Source organism: Hippoglossus hippoglossus, chromosome 8 (genome assembly GCF_009819705.1).
Source record: "Hippoglossus hippoglossus isolate fHipHip1 chromosome 8, fHipHip1.pri, whole genome shotgun sequence".
In the NCBI taxonomy this organism is placed as follows: domain Eukaryota; kingdom Metazoa; phylum Chordata; class Actinopteri; order Pleuronectiformes; family Pleuronectidae; genus Hippoglossus; species Hippoglossus hippoglossus.
The window spans coordinates 20,275,647-20,300,948 of record NC_047158.1 but is presented as its reverse complement, the minus strand read 5'-3'; the positions used below and the strand labels follow the sequence as shown (position 1 = coordinate 20,300,948).

Sequence of the window (25,302 nt, the reverse complement as noted above, 5' to 3'; positions counted from 1 at the left end):
ACATGTATTTTCAGCACTGCAGTAAATAAACATGAACCTCACACTCCAGAGCTTCCTAATAAGACTTCATGCTGTTTTCATTGATGTGGGATGTTTCTCTCTCTCTAGCTGCCGTCAGACCTGCAGACATTTCACCGAACTTTTCCGGAAGGAGTTTGAATATGAGGCAGCAAATGTCTGAGTCACTTGCTCTGGACATTTTCTGGAACTTTTCCATCCAGTAAGATGTACGGAAAATTCCCAGCGAGAATAATCCAAATATCTCCGGATACACGTAGAAGACGGAGGAGACGTTATGGACTTAGAAAGACAACGACAATAACAATCTCTACATCTTTTCCAGACTTCTGCTGCTCCACCCAGACGCCACCTTTTGCCTCAATATTACATTTTCCTGTTGTAGTGAAGGCGCAGGTAAAAGGCCCATTAACTCTTTCCCACGTCTTTTCTAGTAAACACTAGAAAGCAGCCTACGGGCCAGTGACCGTGTCTCAGTGGCGACCGAACGATGGCGAAGCTGGTTGAACACAGACGGATGGAATCTGAGGCCGAGCAGAGTCACAGAAGTTACAGATGGAGGCAATGAGCCTTTATTGCCTCCATGATGTGCGTCGTGGCGTCACAACGGGAACGGGGGGCGAGGGGGGTCCCCGGGTCCGGGCGGATAAACTGAATGGACTGTTTGCATCACTGCCACTCGGAGACGGAGCCGATAAATAAGCGTGAATGCTGATTGTAACCTTTCCCACTGAAGACAGAATCCAGATGTCAGCGGGCGCTAGTGTTTTTTTTTAATGCGGTGGAAACGAGGCAGTGGGGAGTGAGGGAGACGCTAAGTTTCAGATAAGGGATGTTATTCATCCATTTATTCCCCCTCCACTCTCTCCGTCCTCCGCTATCTCCTCCACTCCTGTCATATCTACTGATTTCAATCTCCTGCTCTTGCTTGCCCTCAACTCTCCACTCTTCGTCTCTCCTCCTATTATCTCCCGCTCCCCCTCCTCCTCCTCTTCGTTCTTCGACACCCCACCTCGTCCTTCTTCTTCTTCTTCTCAGCCCTCCCCTGCTACGTTTCTCTACGGCGTCTTCTTCAGTTCCTTCCTCCCTCCCTCTCTCCATCTATCATGCATCCCAGGGTGCACCTGGGCTGCGCTGTCAGTCGTAGGCCCAGAGCCATCATCATGCTGGGGCTGCTTCTCGCCACCTCCCACCACAATAACTGAATTCTGCCACATCCACTACTTGGTTTCCTCACCTCACCCCCAATTCTACTCTTCATCTCCAACATGTGATATGTATGCATCACAGCAAGGGCCGAGGTCAACGTTTACCCTCAAGACTGTCGGCCTATGGAAAAGAGTGGCTGAGGAGGAGGAGGAGGAGGAGGAGGAGGAGGAGGAGGAGGAGGAGGGGGCGAGCGGAGAGCAAAAGGAAATAGAGTGAGAGTACGGTTGATATGTGCTTCTGTGTTCTTTTCCTGGCAACACGATAAAGGCCTGCTCTCAGTCACTGTCAGCGCTGAGACCACCCTCTCTATCTCCCTCCTCCTCCTCCTCCTCTTCCTCGCCTCTCCACTTCCCAAAGCAAAGACTACCCTCTCTATCTCACTCCTCTTTTATCTCCTCTGCTCTCCGCCCGTCCCCTGCATTTTACATTTCAGGCATTTAGCCGGCGTTCTCTCATCCACGCTGACTTAACGAGCGCAACTGCGGAATCAGCCTCGAGTCCTCGTTCTCCGGCACCTCGAGAAGCGGAGGGCGCCGGGGTCGACGCCGCGGTGGCTCCGTGACAGATGTAACAAATGTTCCGCATCGCCGGAATGATGAGAGGAAGAAATTACACGGAGGCACGCGATAAAATGAAAACTGAGAGAGGTTCCTCCTGCAAACAGACCACCCTCTATCTGTCTCCGTCACCATCCCTCGCTCGGGAGGCTGCGGGGAAAATTAAAACTCAAATCTGCTTTATTGGCGTGACAGCGGCGAGGATTTGTCTCCACAACAGAACATGTTAGAAGACGGGCTAAGACAATAAGCCAATCTGCATGCTCCTCTCCTCGTACCTCACTCTCCCTCGCCACCCGGCTCTTGTGGCGCTGCCTCTCTGTGACGCTAACGCGTCGGGACGCTCCCTCGTTATGTCACCGTCAGATCCCGTCTTGTTATGCACTTGTGGTTACCTGTGTGCATGTGTCTGTGCGGGAGGCCTCATTAAAACAAAGTTGAGCCAGTGAAGCTTGAAGAAAGACAAGGCGGCAGCGAGCGAGAGTTGCATGTTCCACAGATGTGAGAGGTTGTTTTGCTTCAGGACAGACGGACGGAGTCAAAAACTAGCTGCTGGATTTATGAATACTTCAAACTGTATCGTTCCTTATCCCAGAACTCCCCTCACTTCCCCTGCATCGTACACTGTAGATACAAGATGGACGACGCGGATGCAATTCCTCCCACGGTGCAAAACTGAAGACACATCATCCCGGATAAGAGGAGTGAGACGTCGCTGTGGTGACGTCATTTGCACTGGAGTTTACCTCCAGTTTTTGCAGACGTTATCCAAAGCCTGATATTTAATATACTTTAATATGTGGTATTATACGGTAGATCTGAGGCCGTGCACTTTAAGAGGACTCATTACCAACAGGCTACTTTTCTCCATTTGCTCTATTTGGCCATTGATTTTTGCTACCTGACCATTTTCAATCAATTCTAGGAACGGGAACATTTTCTTTTAAATCTGCAGAGTGACGCTGTGGCCTGTTGTCCAATCACATGGTGTAAAACCAAACCTCAGCTAAAGGACATGAGGTCACGTCAACAGCTGTTCATTTACTTCCAGATGTTTAGATTAGTGATGTGACCCATTTGCTCCAGATATCAGGAAATGTTTAACGCTGAGAGTAAATAAGGATTAAATAATTTCAACACTGCGTTGCTCTCTCTCTCTCTCTCTCTCTCTCTCTCTCTCTCCCCGTGACAGGAGTCCTGTAGCTGCCAAAGCTTTTTAACCACAACAATATCTAAATGGCACACAACAGCCCATTAGAGTCATCAAGCTGTTAAACCAGCGACCACCAACCTTCAGCCCGTCAATTAGGAATATTTCATTCACCCCCCCCCCCCCACTCTGACACACACACACACACACACACACACACACACACACACTCCGACACACACACACACACAGACATTATTCTCTCTTCCTGTCTCTCATGCACGTGCCCCCCCCCCCCTCTCTTTCATCTCTTCCTCTCCTTCTGTTTCGCCCGTCCTCTCACCCTCTCAATCTGCACGTGCACTCTCTCGCTCACGTGCACTACACCTCACATCAATCCACTCCCTTTCTCTATCCTCCTGGCTCCCGTGTCGCCGCAGCCGCCGTACAACAGCGGCCCCTGCAATCAGTGTCACGATCGATTAACAGATTTCACACCGCTGGACACGGATTTACACAGATGAAATGAACAGAAGGAGCAGGGCCCGGATAAAAGGGAGGAGGGAGAGAAAAGGGTTTAGCTGCTGTCAGGCGCTGTTTAAAAAGTAAGTGGGTCCAGTAGCAGCAGAGGCGCACCAGACCTGTAGCAGTGCTCCGGAACATGGATGTGTGGGGGGGGGGGGGCACGGAAACAGGTCTGGAGACAAAAGAGAGGCTGCTCTGCAGAGGTGTGCCGCTGATCCAACAGAGGAGCGGATTTGGCAGCGGCACTCGTCTGTCAGGCCAAAAAAAACTCAGCCTGGAACCTTTGAACTGAGGATGAAAATGAAGGGGGAGCGGGACAGTGGAGTAAAGGAGAGACAGAGACAGAGACAGAGACGGAGACAGAGACAGAGACAGAGACAGAGACAGAGACAGAGACAGGATGAAGAACAGCTGCGATTCACACATTTAAATTTCAGTGCTCAGACCATTTCTATTTTATGGTTATTCATGTAACTAGATTTCAGTAGGACATATTCTATTTTGTGCACTGGTACATTTACACAATTAAAAAGCTTCATCCAATATATATAATAATAATAACTTTATTTGTATATCACTTATCTAAAATTATATATTATTATATCTACTGCCGACTAAAGCTAACTGGGTAGCAACGTGTTTATTCTTCGTATTACACCCTTTGAGGATATGACGCAATTAACAAGCGACCAAGTTGAAACGTTACACTACCTTGAATAAAATTGTTATTATATATTTTGCTTCAAACAATGTTCAAACTCAAAGAAATCCACAAAGATCTAGTTTTTAGACATGTTAATGAAAAATTGTCCTTTAAAGGGTGAACATCTCGATCAACTACAACCCACTGTTACATGTGCACTTTATACATTTGGTGTCACTTTACCACAATTTCCAAATGATTTAGTTTAAAGATTCAAGATGGGAACTATAGGTGATTTGGTTAAACTACAGTTACTGAGACACTTTGGTTGTGTTGACGTGTGTGTGACTTGTGTGGAGTTTCCTCTACAGACTGAATCCGTCTCTGTGAGCCTCTCGTCTCTTTCTCAGTCTGCCCCAATGAAACCAGTAACACATACTCAGTGTAAACGTGGAGCGACACAGACTTCACAGCCTTCGAAATATTGTGATTTCTCAGAATGTGCAAACATTGTGCTGAGGAGGGTTTAATCACCCACTTCCTTCCAGCCACTGGTTCACAGCTGGGTTATAATGGATTCAGATCGGCTATAAACCCTTCACCGGACAATTAACCCTTTACATGTGATTTCATGAGCACCAACGCCTCTGATGTATGGTTTTCTACATCCATAAGCACTGGTTATGGTTTCACACCTCGTCCGCCTGCTCCCCCCCCCTCCTCCTCTCCTCCCTCCCTCCCTCCCTCCTGTCTCCGCCTGACAGTTGGTTGCAACAGCAGCCACAGAATACACACCGAGGAGGTGCGAGCTATTCTTCCTCTCGCTCGCTGCGCCTTTGTGTGCACACATGAATGAATGCACACACGTATAGCTTGAGTGCTGCAACAAACGTGCACAATTGAAAGCAAGTGTACATGTCCACACGTGTGTACATTCAGACACAGACACACACACCAGATGTGGCAGTCACACCCACTTTCTTCACCTTCCTGCATGATGTGTCACCCAAGAGAAGTGGAATCATGCATCTGGAGTCGCACATACACACTTACACATGCATGTAGCTCTCTCTCACACACACACAGGTCCCAGTTTAAATACTGTGCATGTCTTTAATGGCAGCTACTGTACTTATTGGACATACTGGCACTGCTGCGTCATCCAGGCTTCATGTCAGAAAGAGTTAAAAGAGAGAACGTCTATTATTCCATCTACATCCACACAACATAATGTGTGTGTTGTTACTTCCCCCCCCACCTTGTTAAAGCTGCTCCACTCCCTCTTCACTTCATCACAGCCCTCCTCTGTCTCTGGCTTCATCCAAACAATCTGAATTCTTAATTAAAATCTATGAATCTTTGAAATAAAGATGCTATAAATAACTTCCAGAACCTGGTAAAACCGTGGTGCATTAACACACACACACACACACACACACACACACACACACACACACACACACACACACACACACATTAGTAGCCACACAAAAAAAAAAGCACACAACACATACAGTAAAACAAATTGTTGCACCTTCTCTCCAAGCATGAAACTAGCATGGGAACGTGCAGGTATAAACTGGTGGCAGCTGCAAACCCGAGCAGCGCCTGCAACAACATGAATCAGATGGAGTCAGGCAGGCTGCATTCGCCAGACAAATCCCACAGCAGGTAATGGAGGAACAGTGCTGCACGGTGCGGCGCTGTGTGCTCTGCATTGTAGTGCGTTTGCGTGATGAGTTGGCTCGGGAGTACTTTCAGGATATGAACTCTGAAAGCGGCAGTAATGCATTGCACAAGCACTGGCTGAGCACGAGTGGAGTAAGAGTATTTACTGTGCAGGTACACACGCTGGGCTTCGGTCCAGTAAGTGAGTCGACATAGTATCAATAACACACTCATGTAGATGCACATATACTCTGTGTGCATACTGAGTGCTTCAGGATATATATATAAAGGAGCAAAGTGCAAAAACACCGTCACAGCTTATGCAATGTTTTATTAAACATAACCACCTGCAGTATGTGAATTAGGGCATTAAATGTGTTAATTGATTTGTTAATTAGCAAAATACACTTATTTGTCCTCACATAAGAACGTAGTGGATTAAATGTAACATATATAACAAAGTGGTTATGGATGAAAAACGGATAAACTTGATTTTTGTAATTATGAATTTCACAAAGTGTATCGGCAACAACCCACAAAAAAACACCTTCGTCAAAGATCTAAACAAAGACAAATATATAAATATAACTGTGACGAAGTTAGGTCACATTACGTCCAACGGCACTTAGCACCATTTGTCAGCTGTAACAGAGGTCGGCCAGCGTGCACTTTAATATGTGCGCTTTCAAAATGAGACATCTGAAATATCCAAACTGCAGGTTCACTGGTCGAGAAAAAAGCAAATCTATTTAGGGATTTTTTTTTTAAAAGAGCAGGAGCCGACCAGCTGGGACGTGATGGACACACACCGTGTACAGGAGGACCACGAGATCTGAAGTAGTGTGAAATTAATATTACATTTCGCATTATAATATATTCATGTCCCTTTGTTTCCAACCACTGCGGACAGTAACTAAGTTCATATGTTAAGTAGTTATACTTATTTATTAAATATTTTTAAACTTTAAATCCCAAGTATTGTACTTTTGTACTGCTCTACATTTATTTAAACCTGCAAAATGCAGCTAGTGTCAAAAAGCCTTATATAATAATAAATACATCACATGTTTTTATTCTGATTCTTTGAATACAATTTGCTGATAATACTTTTGTACTGTGAGTATTTTTACAGTGTTGTACTTAAGGATGAGTCCACTTCTTCCTTTGTTGTTCAAACATGTTGTGATACCCGTCATGGTCTTTGATCAACCGTCATAAATAATAAGGATTATCTCATCGATGGAATTCTCACACCTGGCAGAAAAGCTATAATCCGAAATAACCTGAAAAATCCCCGGCTCCGTCTCCGCCTCCTCAGTGATATTAAATTATCACCTGACCAGAATTCTCATTAGACTAAAGAGGCAGGTGCTCCATCACCGGAATTTCATTTCCATCAGGCCGCCACCCTGTCCCCCTCGGAGTAATGCGCTCGGCATGCAGAGTAAAGCACGAGTTGATGTTTGCTTTGTGTGTCTGGCCTGAGCAGGCGGCGGGGCAGGGGTCACTCCCCTCCAATCAGGAGGAGGCAGGAGAAAGAAGAGGGGGAGAGGGAACGGGGGTGAAAGGAGAGAGGGACGGAGGGAGTTTGATTTTTGACGAAATTTCTGGGGGTTTTCAGCCTCGGTGGTTTGTCGTGTAGCGAACAGAGGGGAGATCGGATATCAGAAACACTGATTAGCTGCCGCCAGGCTCAGTCGAAGCAGAGTTACGAAGTCGATTCCGCTAAAAAATCTGCACATTTCCCTTAGTGCGTCTGCGCAAAATGGAAAAAACACAATCAGAGTGTATGTGGTGATCAATTTTAAAATATAGCGGCCTCTCAAACGTGCCTCCTGCAAAACAGATAAACCAAAATGTCCACATTGTCCAAGCCGACGCCTCTTTTTTTCCAGACGTCTCTGCACAGAATGACACGTATGATCAACGCAAACGAACTTCGGCTTCTTCTTCTTTCACCGGAGTGCGGAGCTGCAGCCGACGGTAACGTGCAGCGTGAGCTTCGTCTCTTCACCTCCGACAGTTTGGTGGAACCGTGCGAGGTGGAATTTAACATTTAACAGTGTATGAGCAGCTTATCTGAGGAGAGGAGGAGGAGGAGGAGGAGGAGGAGGAGGAGGAGTCAGGAGCCGGAGGGAGCTCGGAGCGACGGCAGGAGGGACAACAGACAAACGCCTCTTTAAGTTTGCATGAGTTTTTTTTTTTTTTTAACTCTCTCGTTACAACATTTTATTCCTCCAGCTTTGTCGCTTCACCTCCATCCTCCTCTCCTCCTCTCCTCCTCTCCTCCTCCTCTCCTCCGTCTGCACGTGTCACTCCCATCCCTCCTTTTCCATCAGCCTCCGTCCACCTCACACACACACGCGTCCTCCTTTCCCACGCTCAACCTTCCCTTCCCTGCGTGTCCTTAACTGTCCTTTCCCCCTGTTTCCTGGCGAGATACACAACCGCCGCCCTTCCCCTCGTTTATTTGAACTTTTTCCAAACCCATCTGCCCGTTCTCTTTCAACTTACGTCTCTGTCTCTCGCCCTCCTGTTTTTATCTTTTCCTCCTCGTCCTGATTGGATTATTATTATTATTCCCCAAATGGATTTTTTTTCCCGTTCTGACGATTCAGCGTTTAAAATGAATATTTAAAGTCAAATTTCTAAAGTTATTATCCTCCTAATGGATTATTATGCACAGCACTCAGCCGGAATTTATAGAGTTTAGCGTGTTGATTTTTTCAATTTGGCTTTTGTCTTGCGAGTCGTCTCAACCCGAATGCTCTTTCTCTTTCTCTCTTTCTCTCTCTCTCTCTCTCGGCCGCTTTTTCTCTTTGTCTCTCGCTCTGTCCTACTTCTGAACCCAGTTATGCGATCCATCTCTCCATCCTCCCTCCAGACCCTCGCTCTCCCTCTCTCCCGCCGTTGCCAGCCCACCCCCTTCATCCCCTTACCCTCCTGCCCTCCTTCCATCTCTCACTCTCTCCCACTATCTCTCCATTCCCCCACCCCCCCACCCCCACCCCGCTCTCAATCACTGCTCCCTGCAATGTTAATTCAAGTCGCCTGGTTAGGGAGGACAGTACAGTTCCAATAATGCCGAAAGCACTTAGGAGCACATAATCAATCTCTCTCTCTCTCTCTCTCTCTCTCTTTCTGCTTCTCCGTTTTCTCACCCAATTTTATATTCCCTCCATATGTGGAACAAGACCCTGCCTCCTTTAACTCTCTCTATCTCCACACTCCGTTCTAATCAAGCCCCCTTTTTCATTTCAATATTTCATGCCTGCTCTCTAAAAGTGTCTCTTCTCTTAATGTGAGCATGACAATACACACGTTATACATGACCTGGTTTTTCAGGGTTTGAGTCGGCCGCTCGCTTTTCAATTACGGGAAACTCTTCAAATAACCCTGTGGAGTTTTTTCACGATTAGCAGCTCTACGGAGAACGTGTTTTTACAGAGGGACGCGATAGAGATGTTCCGATACCTGGACCTTGAGTAAACATCCTTTGTATTCGTTATCCTAATGGTTCAAGACCTTTCTCTCCTGACTACAAAACTTTTAATAAACTCCAATCTCACACTTCCTGTTTAGCTTGCAACAAGACTTCTCTGGCTTCAATGGAACTATACATGTTATATATTAAAAACAGGAAAGTACGATTATTTTAGTTATATAAGCACGTGAATAATTGATCTTTTTAATTTGATTACATATGATTTTGTTGGGAAGAGGCCTTCACACAAGCAGAGACAATAAGTTTCTTTGTTCCACATCAGGATGAAACATCTGGAGCTGTCAGGAATTGTCCCTTACATCTGTCCACAGACTTTTGGTCCCTGCCTTATAACCAGCGCTTTTAAATTCTCCACTTTTCCTTCCGTCACATCCTTCTATCTGTCCCTCCACCCACATTTTCCGTCACACTCCGAGATAGTTTTTGCCTCACAAAATAATCCACCCCCACTCCTCTTTTCTCTCTCTCTCTCTCTCTCTCTCTCTCTCTCTCTCTCTCTCTCTCTCTCTCTCTCTCTCTCTGTCTCCCTTGTCAGTCCGTCCCTCGCTGCTTCATGTACATGCACACCTCTCCTCAGGTGTCAGCTGCTGCCCTGTCAGGTTTAAGGGGAGACGAGTGGAGAGGAGGAACAGAGATGAAGAGACAGAGAGATAGAGAGAGAGAGAGAGAGGAGTAGGGGAAAGGAGGACAGACAGGATGAGGGAGGCACAGAGAGAGATAGAGAGAGAGAGAGATAGAGAGAGAGAGTGTGACAAAGTGAGAGAGTGGTTGAGAGAGGCTAAGAGAGGGAGTGAAATACTTCTAATTCATGGAGACAGGCTGTGTTTCCGTGGCAACGTGGTTTCCATCGTAACAGCCCTGCTAAGGATGCCATTAGTGTGGAACAAAAAGAGAATGCCACTTACTGCACACACACACACACACACACACACACACACACACACACACACACACACACACACAACAACACAACAGTCACCTACATGCATTTACACATTCTAATACACTAACAAACGCACACAGGCACTCAGACACGATACACACACACACACACACACACCACCCACACAGCGCTCTTCTCTGCCCCTTTCAACTCACAACTCAACACGCATCCTGCTGCCACTTCCCCGCTGCCCACACAGGATCTCAAACAGACACACACACACACTGATCTGCTTCACACCTGCCGTCGCTCCTGCCCCGGCGCCTATACACCGAGAAATAATTCCACAGTTTGAGCAGAGCAGCAAAGGGACAATCAGTCACCGGTGGGGGGGGGGGGCAGGCTACGAGGAGCAGCCTCCATTATTCTGCCGACAGTCTCGCGCACGACTTGTTGGAACCAAACGTTCACACAAGTTTTTGTATCGCTGACCCTGAGCACACGTTTACATCCGAGCAGCAGGACTGCAGAGGTAGAAAGTGTCGTTTCTTTAGTATTCCGAGGACACGCTGGAGGTTTGTTATCCACGAGGCCGGCTGCCGACCCTCCAGCACTCAGCGACGCTCAACGGCATCGTGATGGGTCTGACGGGAGGAAGGAGCCTGAGAGGAACATCCAATGAAAATCAATTTGTATTTATTGTCTCTGAGTTTTAATTCAGAAGGTTAACGAGTCAGAAGTCGTGCTGCTTACTTTTCTATTTGAGAAACTGAGTCCTCTCACGAAACCGGGTAAAGAGTGTTCTATCAGTGTTTGTCTCAGAAATTAACAAGTTAAAGAACCTAATGCTGCACAATCCAAGTTGATATTACTGTAGGCAGCAGGCATGTTGCTCGCTCTGCGCTTTGCTCCGGGGCATCACAGACAATAACCTACTTTCCACTGCAGGGGCCGAGCGGGCGAACACAGCTCGTGCACAACCTACTGCATGTCACTGAAACTCCAACTCAAAATAACATTCGTTGTCTTGCTTATCACAAAAAACAAGAGATTAAAGAAATAAAGAACTCACCATTTTCTTTTTGTTTTCAAAGTAACGGTATGAAAATAAAGCACATTGGGGGATAGTGTTGATAAATCCACGTACGTACTCGTGCTGCAGCCTAAATTACATGTGAGGATGCACCTGAACACACTGACTCCCTTCTGGCCTGAGACCATAAGGTCATCTGAGGGGGTTTAATATTTATCAGGCGTCCGATACCGAGAATCATGATGTTAATGCTCGTATAGGAAGCAGCACATTCCCCGTCCCTCAGCGTCGCTCTGGGGCCACGGAGACGTTGTTCCTCTCCGTATAGAAAACACACCGTTTCTCCCGTACAGCAACGCAGAGCTGCAAAGACGTTATATATCGGTCAGGTGCGACCCTATGTACCAAATGTACCGTGCATACAACGGCAGGTCTGTGCATGGAGGGAAGCAGCGTCGCAGCAGTGTGTGTGTGTTTTATTGGGTGAGGTGGGTTCGGAGTGTGTGTTTCTGGACTCCGAGACTCGATCCATCTTCGGCACAAACAATTCCGTTGATGCCTTTTTTTTTCCCGCTGCCATATAAGTCACGGAGAAGAAGTGAGGGGAGAAATTATTTTGGAAAAATAGTGCAGAGATAAAACAGATGTGGGTGAATAGGTTTCTTGATTACAGAAACTGCTGCAGGGTGCAACACGGAGGAAAGCGATGCCCGGGCCCAGAGATAGCTGAGTGGTTAAGTCGGACGAGCCCGAAGCCTCGTGTGTCCCCCTACTGACCTTGGATCAAACGCTCCCCACAACTTCTCTGCTTTTTGAGAGAGACGAAAAATAATCAAAAACACCGACAACGTCCATTTAATGACATTTAAGAAAAACATCACATCTACAGAACAAACCAACAAACGGACGAGGTGAGAACATAACCTCCTCCACGCTCTGATTTCCCACTGTGCACGACGCAGCATTCACGACCTCCTGCTTTGCCTCTAAACATCGGTGCTGGACGTTAATCACGAGGAGCCCGGTTGTCGAATACAGATGTAATTCCTACAGTACATTAGGATAAAGGGCTCTGAATCTGTAACTTGATTCCTGAGCTTCCAGGTTTTACTGCACGCTGTTAAACTTCATGGTGGATCTAAATTACGATGTAAAGGCCGTGTTTAGGCCTCTCGACGGAGTCATTTGGTCCAATCACGGCTCTGTATGGTCACATAACAGCCAAGGTACTGTATATAGATGCTGTTGTGCAGCACAATGAGGAAACATGGTTCTGTCGGGATGTTGTTATACTTCAAGAAGGGGTAAAAAAAGCCCCTGCACAGCCCTGGTCTCATGAAACACAGGATAAAATCAGACAGGTTCCGTGCTCTCTACTATCACCGCATCACAACATCCCTTAACGTCTGCGTGCGGGGAGAGGAGTCGACTTCCACCTCTTTCCTTCATCCCTCAAAACCAGCCACAGTCTCCTCTTCATATTAAAACCCAACGCACACCATTCAGCAGCTGGACTTCAGCGATCCAAGGACAACTACAACTATTCAGAGGGCAGAAAGGTGACTCTTCTCCTCGTCTACTTTATGTGGAACTTGATTTTTTTTTTTATCTTTATCCTGCACGAATTCAGCCTCTGATTTGTGTGGTCACAGTCCGAGATCTAAAACAAGCAAAAGCACATCCAGTCTTTTTTTTTTTATCACTTATCTTTGTCTCACTTGAGGAGAGATAAAAGTGCAGCTCCGGCACGTTGCGTAATCTACTTAATGGAATGTGATGCGCAGCACGCTGCCGACAGGTGCTCCTGTCACACTGGCCCTTATCCAGAACAAGGTGAGAATACAACACAGGTCCGGGGCCATTACTTCCACATTCTTATCTAATAAAATAACCTTGGCTCAAGTTCGGGGGACTGTGCGGAGACGCTCCTGCGACAGGATCCGCTGTGCCTCTGTGCCAAAGTTCACAATGAGCTGGGAGGCGCATCGCAAATATTAAAATGTTGTGAATTATTGGATGTGGTTTAATCCACAACCCCATTGCTCCCATCTTTGTTTTGCTCTTTACAGTCAGAACATCTTTTAATGTAAGTTTAATATGCTCTTAATAAAAGCAGATGGATTTACTGATGCAGGGGTCGGACGTTTCCATGTGAACGAGACTGTTTTTGTTGTTGTCGTCCTGGTACATTGTGTTCTGTTTATTAGCATATTGCATTGTTTAAACCCCCCCCCCAACACCCAGCCACCTCATGCCAATAAAAGTCTATTAAGCCTGTTTGACTTTGCAAATGCAAATCAGTCTTTGACGGAGAACAGGGCGGCCGAGCTGCAGTCGACCAAACGACTACTGCAAAGAACAAAATGCCCAGTGGGGGGGGGTTGTTTTATTGACAATGATGATAGTGTCTGATGATATTGAAGATGGTGATAAAGATAATGGGAGGAAAGACAACAACGTGTCCAATGGCACGATGACAGTAGTGAAAATGATCAATATGTGACGTTTTAATGAGAATATTTCACATTAATTCCCCAAAGAGAACATTCACAGCTAATTTAAAAGGAGAAGTTAGGACACTTTTCCCTTTCTTGCTGAGTCTACGGAAGGCAGTACTGGATTTCTGCTCGGACGTCAGGCTATCAAGCTCCACCAGCTCCAAATGTCCAGCTTGTCAGCAATTGAGAGCCGAGCCAAAAGGTCCTGCACATGGCAGATCCGCAGCCGGAGAACCTCGGGCTCACCTGTCCGCCCTTTCATTCAACGGGTATCGATTGTTCTGGGCCTGATTTGGTCAAAGATTGGCAGGAGGAACAAGCAGCGCCGAGGTGTTCTATTTAAATGTCTCCGCGCTCGCACCGTCAACATCAAACTCCTCAGCGCTCCGGACGCGGACGCCTCACGGATCGCACTATGTAGATTTATTACCGGGAGAGGTCGACCGGAGGAGGTGCTGTCGGATTGTGGAAGCCACAAAGTTGGAAAACAACCAAATCTTTTTCAAGTTCAAGTTCAACCTAAAGAGCACCCACAACTTTGTGTGGGAGAAAGTGAGGCTCACACCACTCTGGCCACTTCAGAGGTAGAGAGGGTCAAGCAGAAGGTCGGTGGTTCAATCCCCTGCACCTCCAGTCTGCACTCAGACACCCAATTCCTGAATCAACATTTTAAACATTTCAGATAAATTTGCTATAGTGCCATAAATCACATTTGTCATTTCTGTCCTGTCCACAAAAAGTAACTAATAATGTGCGGCGCATTTTTAAAAGATAAATCCTGCCTGTCCCCGGTGACCGATACGAGGATGAGGGTAATGAAGCAGGTGTATTCTGGCTGTGTCTGCAGCCGAGGCCTTTCGCACTGCACAGTATAAGCATCGCACACATGCTGGAGGTGGATTTTTTTTCCCGTCTCACTGTATACTGTCTGTTTGTCACGTCTGACTCATGCATCTGTGTACTGTATCTAAACGGGTTTGTGCGGATGCTGGCGGCAGAGCAGAGGACGGAGCGCAGGCTTGTGGGCAAATGCAGACAGACAGCGAGAGCGGAGACTAAAGAGGAGGTGGTGTTTGCTGTAATTTAGGAGAACAAGCGAGGGGAGGGGCAACATTTACATTCATCACCGGCGCTCGCCTCGCCTCAACTCACATGACGTGAGAAGAGAGAGAGAGAGAGAGAGAGAGAGAGAGAGCGAGAGAGAGAGAGAGAGAGGAGAAAGGAGAAAGGAGAGCGCCGGAGCAGTTGAGACAAAATATAGAGAGAGGGAGAGATGCAACGAGACAGAATGGGGTTGAGCAAAAAGATCCTTTCTGTGTTTCTTTTTTTTATTTTCTCTCCGTCAACCTCGGGAACGTTTCTGTGGCAATGAGACTATGAACAGGAGGACCTGGATTTTCAAAAAGACAAGATCTGAGCACTGAGATAAAAACAGAAAAGGACAAATACAGCGAACACACAATCTATCCAAATGAATCCAGAAAGCAAACTCCAGAAGTCTCAGTGTCTGTATCGGGGAACAGGTATCTGAAGATAGCAGAAGTGCTTTTACTTTGAAATAGGAGGAGTTGCAAATATTCATGTTGGTGTGAAAGCGGAGAAAATACGCCAGACGCCAAACTCTTTAGAAGAGTCCCACGTCTCAGGCTCACACACACGAGCACTGTCGCTCTCTGACCTAATAACACGAGCACCGAATTAAAAAAGCAAGAGGTTCCTCGACGCATGTGTGTCCAGTTTGCATCTGAATTACTGCAGGAAACTCAGAAAACAGATTCAGAGAAGAAGCTGCAGCCAAACAAAGGGAGCATTCGAGACAGGCAGGGTTATAAACAGCCACTGCACTAGTTTATGCAATTCTGGAACAAATGCTTCATTTGCAGCATAAAGTGGACGACATGCAGATTTACATCTTTTATATTTCATGTTCAAGATTGAATTCCCTGCACAGCTGTTCCTCCTTTATAACAATCCAGTCAGCTCAGGTGGAAACAGCCTCTGACACCTGAGTAGATTGGACTGTCACTTATGTATGAGTGTGTGTTTTTACATGTCGATGCACTGACACTTACATTTTTCTATGTGTGTTTGGATGTCTCTGGAAAAAAAGGGCAGCGCAAGCATCAGCGTGTGTGTGTGTGTGTGTGTGTGTGTGTTTACATGAACTACACACTTCATCTCTTTCTGACACACCTTGGATGAGGACGTGATTTTAGGATCCTGGGTAGAATTAGCTTGATGCCGAGGCACTTAAAGGCTGAATGATTTTTATACCGTATGTCAGCAAGTCTGAACATAGTGATTTGGTGTGTGTGCGTGTGTGTGTGTGCGTGTGTGTGTGTGTGTGTGTGTGTGTGTGTGTGTGTGTGTGTGTGTGTGTGTGTGTGTGTGTGTGTGTGTGTGTCTGTGTGTGTGTGTGTGTGTGTGTGTGTGTGTGTGTGTGTGTCTGTGTCTGTGTCTGTGTGTGTGTGTGTGTGTGTGTGTGTGTGTGTGTGTGTGTCACAGCATGTGGCTCTGACGTGGGCCGGCTTGGCACAGCATTGGTGAGTAATTGAGCGAGTACATTGTGGTCCTCACTCGCGCCTGCCTTCTTCCACATCCCTGCCTCCCTCACTCTTCACTCCCTCTTCCTGACTTCGTCTCCTTCCGTCTCCTTCCGTCTCCTTCCCTCTCTCTTTGCCTCCACTGAGGCTACATTCTTACTAATACGTGTGTCTATACCAGCACACCTGCAAACACATGTCACATGACCAGGACCACGTAAACAGGAAGCAGATTGTTGTCGTTGACTCTGCAGTTGGTTGCGTAGAAAATACTACGAATGAAAAACTGCAGTGATGAAAAGTAAGAGCGGGGGATTTATTTTCTTGGGGTCCAGAAAAATTCGAAACTTGTCGGTATTAGCCGCTCGAAAAACTAAACGTAGCAACAGTGATGTGTTTTAAACCTACAACACAGTAGAGTGGATGTAGCCTGACACGGGGATTTGAAAGTGTTGCTCTTCACAGGAGGCCACGTGTGCGCCATGGACCAAGAAAAGTCAAACAGGAAGAAGAAATAACAGTAATCATCTGAACTGGATGAAGAGATCACTCCTGTTATTTGCACCATAAAATGTGGCCCGATCTGACCCTGTGGCACAAACCACAGGTTTTCCAGCTTCGCTTTTAGCTTCAGTTAAGTATTTCTAACAGCGATTACACAATGATTATACAAAATAAAAGAAAGGGCACACCGGGTGCTGTCGGGCCCGGATCTGTTTACTAGAGCGCCAAACGACCCGTCACCAAGGGGCACGAGAGAGACGGAGGTTTGTAAACGGACAGATGCAAACAGCTGGAGGGGAAATGGTTGTGTTAAAGGTGAGGGAGGGTGGAGCAGGGTGGGGCCGCAGCCTGTTTTTGATCCGTTACTGTAAAGGGCTGAGTAATTAACCAGTCCTACATTTGTACCTCTCCTCTCCATATGTGCTGTATGCTTCATAGAAAAGCACTGACTCATCTCAGCCTATGAATAGATAGAGGTCCGCTCCCTCTCCACCCCTGAATCACGGCGGAGGCAGGCGGAGATAAGGCTAATAAGGGTCCTGGCAAAGGGCTGGTGTTAGGTCCACCAGGGGATAAGAGGGGAGGAAGGATATCAGAGGGGGGGAGGAGAGGGGGGAGGAGTTGCTTGTAGATCACGGTGGTGGTGGTGAAGTAAGGAGAAGTGGGAAAAGGGAGGGCTAGACTATTCGTGTCCGGAGGGAGGAGACGAGGAGGGAGCGAGGGGAGACGAGGCAGCGCGGTGCAATAGTTGAAGTAGATATGAAGTCAAGGAGGGAGGAGGAGGTGTAAGGCCAGAGGGATCCGGGGGATGGAGGGATGGGATGGAGGAGAAGGTGTGGCTGGTCCTGGTGTGCCAGGGCGACGGAGTGAGAGTGAAGGAAAAGAGGCCAAGCAGGTTGGAAAGGGAGGGATGGAGTGAGACGACAAAAAGCAAAGACAGGGGTGAGGATGAATGGGTGAGGCTTGGGGGGATGTGAGGTGTACATCTGTCTGCCTCATGTGGGCGGCCTCAGGATGAACCAGAGAGAGAGAGAGAGAGAGAGTGACAGGTGAAAGAGAGAAAACATGGGAGCGCAGGAGAACAAAAGGGGAGCAGACAGAGAGAGAGAGAGAGAGAGAGAGAGAATGATGACAGGATGAATAAGAGAAGAGTACACTTCCAGTTCATCATCCCACATGTCGAGAACGGACCAATTTGTTTTGGTTTTCTTGAATCCATCATTTTGTAAAAGCCGAAACCTCGTCTCGTTTCTAATCGTTTCCCTCGTCCCCTCAAAGTACACGTAAGCACCGCGCACGCATTAATCTGCCGAATCTGTCTGTAATGAAAAGCGAGAGAGCGGAGGAGAGGAATAGAATTTGAGATGGAGAGAGTGGAAAGTGAGGGCGAGGGAGGGAGGGAGGGAGGAGGGTAGAGGAAAAAGTTATGGGGTGAGTTTAAAAATGGCCACATTCTAAATGGCCGGAGTAAATTGAGACCAACGAGGTTGGAAAATAGGACACATAAATTTAGGGCTCTCGATATTTCTCGCTACCTCTTCCTGCCCTCCTCTCTCTCTCTCCCTCCCTCTCTCTCTCTCTCTCTCTCCATAAAAGGGGAACACACACAGCAGGTTGTCACGTTTTCTAAACCAGGACAATGAGAAGGTAAGAGGAGACTCTAGCGGCACCATGAAACCCTGAATCTCTCTGGACATAAAGTCGACCCCTTTACATGAAGCCATCTCATATTGTGTTATTGAAAAAGAAAGCTTGTCCACACTATCGCCGCTCATCCACGCGCAAAAGGCGTTTTAAGAGTTTTACAAGCGCCTAAAATAGCGGTTTGTGTGTGTACATGTCAAACGGAGCATTTGGGAACTAATGACGTCACAGTTTACTGCACATGCCCACTGCTGCTTTGTGTAATGACGATGCACGTTGTGGTTGGTTTTGTGTTCTCGATATCTTATAAAACGAAGGTCTCGTGGATGGAGATGTGACGTGAAACTGAATAAATGCAGACACACACAAAACGCTGAAGGGTTAAAGTAAAATGTACTGTTCACGATATATATAGAGACAATCTAAGTGCAAACAAGTCAGTCGTACGTCTCGCAGAACAAAGGCAAGACAGGCAATTTTGTTAATAGAGCACCTTTCACACACAGAGGTAGATTCAAGGTGATGGAACAGGGTTTATATTTCTTATAAAGCATCTCTGGAAGTCAGGAAGCTTCAGAACCTGAGCACGCACCATGCAGGCTGTTGTCAGGTCCATCGATTGGATGAGAAACGGGGTCGGTCCAGGACAAGTAACTTAAATTACATCATGTGTTTGACGCCAACAACACCAGAGACAAGAGGATCATTCTGAATATATGTAGTAAAATGATGATTAATGTCTCAAACTACTTTTTCTTCAACAGAAATGTGTTTTAAAAACAGAGGGGCAACAAATCAGATATCCACAGTCGTGTAGACAGGATCTTAACCTCGGGATATAGGCAACTTTTATAAAAGGTTCCACCTAATAAAACGTCCGTGAAATGAAAATAGCCATATGATAAATTCCTAGAGACCCACAGACAATCAAACAGCAAACAGAGAAGCACGCGGGAATGAAAGTGAACAACAGAGGCAACGAAAAAGGGAAAGAGCCCATATCCAGGATGAGAGGGTGGATCAGAGCGCTGTTACGACGGGTTCGCTGTGCTTTACTACACAACAAAATACATGAATGAACTGAACAATTAGGGGGAGAGAGATGTGAAGGAGACAGGAACAGAGGGAGGGAACAGCGAAATGGGAAGAGAAATAAAAACAAAACAAAAGGCAAACACACACAGAGAGAGACGTTCGGCACAGGAACACTCGCTTTTAATTCTCTTATCATTTCCAAATGCTCCTAATTGCGTGTGTGTTTTAGCCGGAGCGGTGCTGCCAAGCTGAACGGCACATTACATTAATCGAGTACAGGACCTCAGTGATTACTACAACAATAGGTGCTGCTGTGGGACATTAATTGGGAATATAAATGCAGGCACATTCATGTTCAACCCACTGGACTAAAACCCCCAAGAGGACGCGGTGCGTGGTCCTCACACAGGAAATGACCAGAAATTAATAAAGGACCATTTCCTCCCAACGTTCGAGGGTCAACAGAAATACAGAGGAGCGTGTTTCTTTTGGAAAATTGAGGTATGGACGTCAATTATTCCACTGAATTCACCCCTGTGCTGTGATTACACAGTTCAACTGGCTCACTTCACACACACACACACACACAACAATAATTATCCCTGGACACAGTTCAACACCAATTGTACATCATCACCGAGCCCGTTTCCTCTCTCGTGCTCAGACACACATCACCCTCCCTCTTTTCTCACAAAGCGAGGACACCCACAGGCACAACCACCACATTTTAAAAAAGCCTGGAATTATTTGGGCAAAAGTTAATTGACCGCATCCTGCTGTTATTTTGTTCCTGCCGGTGACACAAAAGATCCTGTTTGCAGGTGCGAGCAATCAGCCCCCACGTTTGTATATTTGTTTGTTTGTGACGTTGAAGCAACAGCAGCAGGTCACTGTGCCTTTCCTTCATTTCCTTCATTTTCTATTTAATATTCAGGCGTTATCACCTTTGTAACATTCAGCATGTGTTCCTGTCTACTTCAGATATAACACGTGTGTTTTGTGTGTCTGCCTGCATATCTCTGCATGTGTGCAAATGTTCCACATTGTCTACGCTTGTTTGTTATTTGGCAATTTTAATGTGGATCCAGATAAGAAGCAGATCCAGGATTTTGTTTCCCCACTTTCTTTAACATGGTGAGATTCAAAATCAGCTTTCCATAGTTAATTCAATAGTAAATTTCATTTTGTCTGTCTGTCTCTTAGGAGGGATTACAAACGAAACTTGGTGGAAGGATGTGGTGCGGATCCAGAACAGGGGGCGGATCCAATTCTTTCTACTATAATATAAAATGTGGTTTCCGATACTTAGGATAACGCGTGTGGGCAGGTGTTGTTATTTGTGCGTCTGCCTCCATATCTCTGCACGTTATTCGTATCATATAGTTTCCCTCAGGTCACCGGGGATTTCTGCTTTTCCCTTTTTCATTAATTGCCGACAGTCTCACATTCAAATCCTTACGAACGAGTGGAAGCTATCTCTCGGCTCATCTCCAGCTGCAGCAGCTTCCTCTCGCATTAGCTCGCTGTGCGTATTGTGCGGCGGCCCTGGGGTGATCGGCGACAACCACAGCTATTTGTACCACTACAAAGCCATACCTTCCAGACAAGACGCGGGAAGACGACTCGCCATGTCTTGATAATATGAGCATTAGCCAGAGCTTTAGATCCCAGTGATTAGTGCAGCGCAACACACACACACTGCACAGGGACAACCAGCAGGGTGGCGCTGGAAACCACTACTGACAGAAGACTGGCAACCATGTTGGCGAGGAAACACCAAGTCACATTAACGCACGTGCACAAAGACACACATGCACGCCCTTAAACTGCTGGACGCCTTCCCTCTCTCCTCTCCATCTCCTCCTCCTCCTCCTCCTTTATCACGTCCTGTCTTTCACAGATGTGGCTACAGCTGCGCTCTATCCATCTTCCTCTCCTCCTTCAGTCCTCCTCCATTGAGGCTGTGACTTCCTGAGCAGGGAGGCAGCTTCTCCTCTTCATGCCACGTCGGCTGCACTGGATAGATGACGATACACCTGCTGCTGCACACACACGCTCGGTGTCACTCTGCCTCTCTCTCTCTCTCCTCTCCCCCCCCCCTCTCTCTCTCTCAGCCGTGCACCCATTGCTCTCATCCTCTTACTTACTGCCCAGCCCTCCCTCACTGATCTTATTCATTGACACAGATGCGAGTGCCCTTTGCCTCCATCCATCTCTCTCTTCCTCCCTCCTCCTCTGCACTCGTCTTCATTCCTCGTGGATTGTGGAGCTGCCCGACTTCCTCCTTCCACCCCTTCATCTGTTTAATTCTGCTGAATTTCAATCTTCAAGTTCACTACTTCAGTGCACTAGAAGTAAGTACAGCACATAGCCACTTCCCACCAGTTACCTGAGGTTTCTAGTATGACTACTGTAATTCCTCGAATAAAAGCAGGCCTATATATGAAGCCTGGCATCTCCCAGTGCTGCAATGACAACGATAAAAACCTTCTTATGATAAATAAATGGATTCAGTCAACAGAAACTCTAATTACCTCACTTAACGAGGTCTGCGTGTGTTTGTCTGTTAGCTAGCAGGATTACGCAGAAACCTACGGGACGGTGGGAGGATGTGCTAACGCAGCGCAGCTCACCAACACGAAGAAACACCTGAAATGAAAAGCAGGATGTTCAGCGACGCTCAAGGAACCAGTGTTTCCCGGGCGTATGAAGTCTACGTACAGATGCAACCACTGTGGAAGCTCTGGCCTCTTCACCGCTGCAGGTTCGCTCCGTCCCCGAGGGGAAATATTTTAAATGATTCAGTTTTGTTTTTGTTGCAGACGTCAGAAAGCGACAGGAGGTGTGCGGCTGATCCAGAGACAGGTGTGTTTGCAGCGGTCTCAGGTGATGACGCCGGGGCTGCATGAATCTGCCATCGGCGCATAACGCTTGTTTTTACAACCCTAATACCCGGTAACACTGCATGTGCGTGCATATGTGAGGAGAAAGGAGCTTTTGTGATCGTGATTCAACCCGACTCTTCACATGGCACGGCGCTCGTCCACTCCAGAGGGAACATTTTATGGAGTTATCTTGTACCGTTCCTCCACAATGCTTCCCTACTCAGCCCGCACTAAAAATCTAACTGCTGTATTCTCTGCCTTCTGTGTCGCTCCCTGTTCTCATCCGCTCCGTGGATGTGTAATGAAAGAGGAGGGGGTCGTCTTGCCAACTGTAATAGCGGCGGTCGGCCTTCAGTCTTGATGGGTGCATGCTTTTGTGTGTGTTGGAGTGAGGGCGGAAGATAAACACCTCATATTGCAATCCCCATTTCCCTGCGTGTCTTTGTCGCTGCATTTCCGTTGACGCTCGCTCAGAGGCAGAAAAAAACACATTGTGCAGCCCAATCTTTCTCTCTCTCTTTACCTCGACCTTTCTTTCCATCTTACACAATTACTCTCCATCACTTCTCCTCCATCGCTGCTGTCCATACTCCGTCTTACTCTCCCTCCTGCTCCCTCTCTATCTCTCTCCGTATCTCCCACTCGCTTTCAGATGTTTTTCTCCTCCCAGTCAGAGCAGTGTCAAACTCTGTCTCCTCTTCTGCTGCCGCTGAGCCCTCGTCCTCTACCCTCATCTGTCCATCACCTCTACAGACAGCTCTCTCTCCCAACGCCTCCCGATCCGGCCAAAACCCTTCAAACACTTCCCGCTTCCACTCAAAGTAGAATTTCTTTCCGCGCGATCTCATCGTCGCTATCTCGATTTCTCCACTTTCCACCCTCCCCGGTCCCTCGCCCCTTCCCTCCCTCCCTCCCTCTGATCCCTCTCTATCGTATTTTCTCCACTCCATTGTCTCAGCCCATTAAGCAGACACAAATCCGTTTGGAGACTGAGCCTCGGCGCAGCTCCGTCCTCGCTCTCCTGGGCCCCGGTGCAGCCAGGAGGAAGCTCTCGGGGGAGGCAGACTCTGGCTTGTGGCCGGGGGAAATCCATTTAAACCTCCGCCTCAAAACGCTGCTCTTTCCTGCTGCCTGCTGCACTTAGGGCACATGTGCTTAATGAATGATAGCGTCTCTGCACACACACAAATGCACAGTGGCATGAATTCCTACCCCCCCCACTGCTTCCCTCTTCCTCTCACATCCCTGCGTTCTTCCATGCAATAAAACACAAACATAAATTCTCACAGGTAATGCAGCCACCCATGCGTCAGGAGGGCAGTTGAAGTGCTTTCAGGGATTTATATGTTTTTTAGGAACTGCCATTAGTGGGGTTGGGTGGGGGGGGGGTAAGACAGATGTGGTCACCGGGTCGGGCAGAGAGAATGGAAATTTAAGAAAAGGCAGCTGTGTGGGTGCATGAGCATCGTGTGTGTGTGTGTGTGTGTGTGTGTGTGTGTGTGTGTGTGTGTGTGTGTGTGTGTGTGTGTGTGTGTGTGTGTGTGTGTGTGTGTGTGTGTGTGTGTGTGTGTGTGTGTGTGTGGCACAGACGTCTTCAGTTCCCAGCCATTTCTCTCCTTAGCGCTCTAATGAGAAAGAACACAGAGAAGAGCGTCTGTGGTGCCCGCTGGCTTCGCCGTGTCAGTGCGACTCATGTCTCCGCTGGTACAACGACCTGTTGGCACCAGCGGGTCAGCAGACAAACTGGAGGACGACGGCGCCGGGACAGCGACGGCTGACAAAAGACTAACACGCCGAGGCCCCGCAGCCCAAACAGCCGAGCAGCAGGTTCCGGACAGCAGGGGCAACTCTCCTCAAGTGTTTGAACACAGGTTTCATTAAATAGACTTTGTCCTCAGCCAGTTATTATTTAATGCAGCTGGATTTGTGTATGAAGCTTCAAATGAATGGGCTGATTTTGTGGAAAGGAGTCCAAGCCCGGATCCCAGGCGGACGCAGATAAAGCAGCAGCAGATTGCTTTATCTCATTAGGCAAGAAACAGTCAGAGATCCAGCTCTCTGTTCTGGTGCAAGCTCCAGCTTATCCTGTTACTGGCGTCAGCTCTGTTTGTCTTTGGAGTTCAGCTCAACCCGTCTGTCTGTGTCTGTCTGTGTCTGTCTGTGTCTGTCTGTGTCTGTCCAGTCATTTTCAGACATGAACTCCAGAGAATGTCCAAACGTTATGCGTCTGGACTTTCTCCGGAGTTTCATTCTTTTAGTTTTTTTCTGCTTTGCGTCAGTCACCATCATGCCTTCTCCTGCTGTTTTCTCCCATGAGTTCATATACAGCCCATCTGGAGAATGTCCAGAGCAGCTTCTGTGTCTCTGTCTGTCTCCTGAGTTACTACCCATGCAGGGAAAGAGTTGCAGAGAAAAACCTCCGAAGCGTCAAACCGATCAAAGTGTCTTGCTTTGGGCCGAGCTGACATTCAAGAGGACGATGCAGCAGAGAGCAGTTGAAGGTCGCAGGGCACTTCCAAAGAACATTTTCTCACCTTCGAGTACACACCAGTGTATCACAGCCCGTGACAGTGTTGAGTGTCTGGCTTCAGTGTGAGGGAGAGCGATGCAAAATCTAACCAGCAGTTACATTTCACTAATATCGGACTAAAGTGACTCATTAGTCACAATTAAACAACAAACCTTGTGCGGTGGTTGAAGCTGTGTATACAGGGCGAGAGTCTTTACATCTATCTTTTGTTGATTGAAAAAATCTCTGTGAATAGAGGCATAATCTATCCGTGACAGGATTTCACAGCAGTGACAGCACTACAGCTATGATTGACAGCAAAGTGCAGCCAATCGAAATGGAATCCAGCAGAGATTTAAGGTCGCGGTGGAGACCGGCCTCGCTCCAACCGAACGGCATTTCATCAAACGCCACGGCGGCGGCTGAAGACGAAGGTCCGGTGTCTCTGCTGAACTTTGAGGAGCCAGACTACACAACTCAAGTGGAGCTGAAG

General features: G+C 47.3%; 1 protein-coding gene across 6 annotated transcripts in view; it reads right to left on the bottom strand.

Annotated features, from left to right (window-relative positions):
* Nucleotides 1-25,302, bottom strand: part of LOC117766213 (glutamate receptor ionotropic, NMDA 2B) — a 104,663-nt gene that overhangs the window by 49,157 nt on the left and 30,204 nt on the right. The gene's annotated exons all lie outside the window — the stretch shown is intronic.